This window comes from Convolutriloba macropyga, chromosome 12 (assembly GCF_964194025.1).
Source record: "Convolutriloba macropyga chromosome 12, txConMacr16.3, whole genome shotgun sequence".
Classification (NCBI taxonomy): Eukaryota; Metazoa; Xenacoelomorpha; order Acoela; family Convolutidae; genus Convolutriloba; species Convolutriloba macropyga.
Window position 1 is genome coordinate 11,428,632 of NC_134479.1, and position 5,711 is coordinate 11,434,342.

Consider the following 5,711-nt stretch of genomic DNA (forward strand, 5'->3'; position numbering starts at 1 on the left):
TCAATCTTTTCTAATGAATTTTCAAATTTATTCACGAGTTTTTTTTAATAAAAATGCAAAAAAAATTTACCGTTACGGATACTATTTGATTTGTATCAATCAGACCTACAGAATTGCACCAAAGTGGAAAATTACTTACAATTTTTATGTTGATTGCCGGTCAACCATGTCACAAATCACTATTAACAAAAACTGCAGAAGTTGGGGTCTCATTGGACTCTTGTTGTTTTCTTATCGTTTTCATTGTTGAACAAACTGTTTATTTCATTGCGTCAAGTCGGACAGCTCACAGTGATCAGTATAGGTTCAACAGTACGCTAATATCGATTGTTTCGATTGATTTCACAGGAAGTTACAGTTTACAGTTTTTTTAATTGAAAACCAAAGATATTTTGACAAATAATTTAAAATCAGGAAAAAATGAACGAACAAGAGAACGTAAGGTCTCAGCTGATTTGCAATCAATGCATAATTTGTGCGTTACGTAATCAAATGATCTGACTATAAGAAAACTAAACATATTTTTAGTTAAGTTAATAAAAAGTTTAAAAAGTTTTATGAAGTTCAAAATTTTGTTTGCTAATAAAAAGAAAAAGATCTGATTTGAAAGCGAAAATGTGAAAAATGTTTGCATGGTTGAAAATGTGTTCAAATTTATTTAATTTTCCCCCGCTTTTTTATAGCTCGCATTAACATCTTTGAAAAAAACTTTTCATTTGTAGAGGTATTTTTAAAAAGTTATGTAAAAAGAGGTGTAACTATCTATTGATGGTTAAGAAAGGTCTCAGTTCTGTTTTATAACCTGATGATGCGTTGAAATTGTTGAAATGAAAGCAAATTGCTAGGATATTTTGTTTTTCGCAACGCTATATACCGCTTATCTTACATAAAATTAGCGTTTCTAAGCGTTGTTCTTACATAGTTTTCCTTGTTCTACCTCTGTCTTCGATTGTTAAACCGTTAATCTCATGACGGCTGGGAACTGAAGTTAGACTTTATTTTGCTTTTTCTTGTATGTAGGTAATCGCGTTATAACCAATGATTTGGGCTGATTTTGTTTAAAGTCAGCCATAGTTTTTAGCGATTATATTTTTAAGATTCTACCTCAATAGCCACCCCTGTCATGAAAAACTCATCAAAAGGCCATCAATGTTATCAAGATACCAAAACTGCTATCTTTTGCCGTAACAAGGGTACATTGTATCGATTCCCTATGAAAAAAGTAGAAAAAACTTCATATACACCAAAGTAGGCCATGCACGACCAACATAAACGACCCAGGTTGAGTTCCAGGCCCAAATTGAGCTCTAATCAGACTAACCAGACTGAAATGACCTCTGATCAGACTTTCCAGATCAAAATGACCTCTGATCAGACTTTCCAGACAAAATGACCTCTGATCAGGTTTTCCAGACCAAGATAACTTCCAATCAGACGGAACCCAGACTATGGTCCAGACAATAGTGAGTTTATGATCAGACTCAAATTCAGACCATTTTCCAGACTATAAGCAGACTATGGTCAAACTTTCCAGACCAAAGTGATTCTGATCAGAGACTATACTTAAGCACGGACGAGACATTAAGTATCGTTATAATTTATGCATTTCATAAAAACTGATGTCTCCAGCAGAAAATTCAATGAAGTCAATTCAAAAATAAAAGTTTTTTTTGTGAAATAAAAGGTTTACGGAAAATTTTCTATTGAAAATTTTGCACGGCATTGCTTAAGTTCGCCGGCAGCATAGATGTAGTTTGACAGCTTTTTATAAGAAACGTCTGACTGTATGGTTGGTATTCCTTTTTATAAAACTTATAATATTAAAAAAATTTTTATAGCCTAGTTGCTAAAAACTTATGCATAAGTTCTTCAGCCAAATTATGCATAAGTTCATTTTTACACTCTTTTAATTTCCTCAGGTTATCACAAGTGCAAGGTGTATGAAGGCCTCTAGTTAGTAGCCGTTGTCACTTAGGAAACCCTGTAAAGATCATTCAAAATTTTCAAAAACTCAGTGATTAATTTAACAAAATTACTTTTTGTTGGACAGTCCATTGGGATTGAGTCTTTTATAAAAAAGAGATTTTCCACCAAAAATGCTTAAAATTAAAATCGTGACTTTTTACTTGTCTTTTTTTACTGAGTTTTTACTCTTTAAAAGATGTTTTAAATCCACGTCTTCGTCGTTTTGCGAAGCAATAGCCTTCTGTGGGGCCTTGGCCAAAATGAACAAACTAAGAGCTCTCATATCAGAAGCACGAGCAATCGCTAATAATACTTCACTTGATGAACAAGATTTTGTTCAATTTCAAAACAAAAGAAAGGTTTTCTAAATCATAACGAGAGGAATTCGGTGTCAGAACCAGTTAGACCAATAGTTGTAACAATCAATTCGAAACCACATCAAGTGCAATTTACCCGAGCTTTGAAGACAAAGTTGCCAAAAAATGATAATAAAACGAATTAGAGAATTGCCAAACTCGTCCTATTTCTTTATTCAACCTGAAAAGAAAGCCTTCAGAGATAGTATCATGTCAAATATATCACCGCAACCAGTATTCCCAAACTCAAATGTAATTGCAAGAACTACACTGCCAAAAACCAAGTCCAAACCAAGCTTTGTTATAGTCAATGTGCATCATAGCATCCAGGGATGTGAAATAAAACAGGACGTCTTGAGCAATACCGGAATCAATGTAGTAAAAGTCTCAAGGATTATAAGCCGAGCAAGTAGAAAGCCTAAAAAGCGTATGAGAAAAAGAACAGGTTCACCAAATGTTGTTTTAGCAGCAGAAAGGCATGGTGTAAAGATTTGTTGGTTGATCTAGAGATGTGAAACAAGCAAAGAGCCGCCACATGTTAAACAAGGCTTCAGGTGTCAGAAATATGGACACTCAGTCATGGCCAATGAGTGTAACAACGAGCAGAGTTGCCTGCGATGCTCAGGTCAGCACACAGTAAAGCAATGCACCAAACCAAAAGAAAAAACCAAGTGTGCTAATTTTGATGAATCGCACGCATCTGTGTACAAAGGTTGTTCCTCCTATCAAAACGCAGTTGTTGAAGCAACAAAGAGAAAATGTGATACCATGTACTCAGCAGTAGCAAAAAGACAACCCGAAATGTTAAACTCAAAGTCTACTGTCTCAGCGAAAAACATAAGTGTTGTGGTTGCCGAAGTTCTCAGCAAAATACGATCAACCTTTCCACGCAACTTCCTACAGTGATATATATCAATGTTCTCAGTATTAGTACAAGCAGCATTTTCGGTGATAAAATAGAATGTCAAAAAGTACATGACAGCATCAAAAATGCTCATAAAATTTTCTCGATTGTTTCAACGCAACAAATTTTAACAGACAACCATCAATTCAGCCAACATGGACAAAATCAAAATAATGCAACGGAACTGCCGAGGCCTATCTAACAAAACATCAGAACCTCTCGTATTTTTGGAGGAAAAAACATCGATTTTGTGTGCCTGAATGAAGTCAAGAGCTGGCATAACAAAAATCTCACCGATTTTTTTTCGTTGTTACGGAAACGAGAGCAAGTAAGTCACATGACTCAATGATTTTATCAAAGAAGGGAACGACAATAATTGAAGTTAAACCCGAAAAATGTGATAGAATTGAACGAGGAAAAGTTTTTGAATTAAAAGAAGCATGCTTTGAAGTACTTGTTTTAGGTAACCTCTGGGTCATAGCTTTCACAACTCACCAGGTCGCGATTTGATTCTATCTGAAATTTTTGAAACTGAAATGGAAAACGTTTTTATCTGCGGAGATTTCAGTGCTCCTCATCAAGAGCTGAATTGCACATTTAACACCTAAAACGGTGAAAAAACTCTTGAAATGATTGAAGCTGGAAACCCTCAAGCTTTCAAATAACTGCTTTCACAAATCAATCACATCAAGGAGACTTTCAAATTTTGCTTGATCTACACTTCATCGATCAAACAGTGTTCAAATTTTTCGAAACTTTTTATGTTTCCGATGACTTTGGCAGTGACCATTAGACTTCATTAAAATTACACTTTTTACGACTAAAACAGCGAATTTTAGCGCAGTCATCTATTTCTTTGATCAAACGGTCATCATTATTCCTTCCCCACCACAAGCGCAGCCCTTTTTTCTTTTAATGTTATTTATTTTATTATTTTTTTTTCGTCTATTATTTAATCTGCCTTTACTCAATATTTATTATGTTTTGAAATATTAATCTTAATTACGATTTTTTTTCCTTTAAATAAAAATCTATTCATTTAAAACCACGCATGGAAAAAGGAAGAGCTAATCGACTTCTACGAGGTTAGCCAAGAACACTAAGAAAAAAATTTGAAAGCAGGCACAGCCAGCAGAAGCCCTTCCCGGCGCTTGAATTGGCTCCCAGCAACAAGAGCAACCAAGTCGTTGTAAGAAAAAACTCTCCTAAAAGAAGAGGATACACTAATCGTTTCGAGCTCGAACTTTCTCTTTTACTTTTTAATGCCTTTTAAATTGAATGAACTTGATTGTACATACTTTAATAAAATTGGTTGCTATTCCTTCTCATAAAGAGACCGGCTAGTGGTTAGTAGTTGGACTCTTTTGTCCTGTTTGTCATGTTTGGCCTCTGATCAGATTCAAGTGTGCTCGAATCCGCCTCTGATGAGACCTTCCAAACCGAAGTGATGTCTGATCAGACCTTCCAGACCGAATTGAACTCTGATCAGGACTAAATCAGACCATGGACCAGACTTTTTTCCGCCCGAACTGCTTTCGAGACCCTGTAGTTTTGGTCATCGAACACACGGGTGTGCGTTTGAGTTGGTCTGATGATAGCTCAATTTGGGTCTGGACCTCAACCTGGGTGTAGAATTTGGTAAATCCTACTTTTATCGCAAAATGTTGCAATAAAAATGGATAGAACTCGAAGTTCGAAAATCGGTTTCCTACAAATTGTTATTAAAGCTATTGGCTTGCAATTCAAAGCCATTTCGCAAACCACATTTACGTGAAATATAATAGTGTGGCTTCAGAACTTGAGTGGGCGCAATATTGATTCTCTAAGGGGGACCGAACTTATACATTTTATTTATCATCTGGTATTGCCCCATTACACCTCAGCATGATGAAACTTGGTAGGAAGTAAGTGCATAACTCAGGGGCAAGTTCCATTGTCGTCACTTTTGGGGGATTTGTTTTACAGATTCCGTGGGGGGGATTTAAACGTCATAAGGCTCAATTTTTTGAGTTGAAAGTTTGACCGATTGATCATTTGGTAGCGTCATACGTCTGATACTGCTATTAGTTTAGTTTGAATAGCTTGAGTAGAAGTCAGTAATGTATAAAGAAGGCGTTCAGGTTATTAAATTGTTCTTTTGAAGTCATAACAAACTTTTCGTAAGAGCGGCATAACTAATGTGGTCCATAATGAGATGTGAACAGATTCTTTTAATCACTCTTGTACGTTGTTGCTTGATAAGTTCAGAGTAGAACCACAACAGGACCAAAACAGTACCATATTGGAACTGTAGCTTAGGAATTGACCTGTAGAGAACTTGTGATAACAAAAACATTGTTAAAGGAGTTGAATTGACTTGATAAATTCAGAACACTGGTTTGCGCGATTGGAAACCAGAACGCTTGAGAACACCGGAGAAACGCAGCTAGATCAAGCGGCTGAATTGACAGCTTGTAGAATGGAAAGAATAGTAGCTCTTAAGTTGT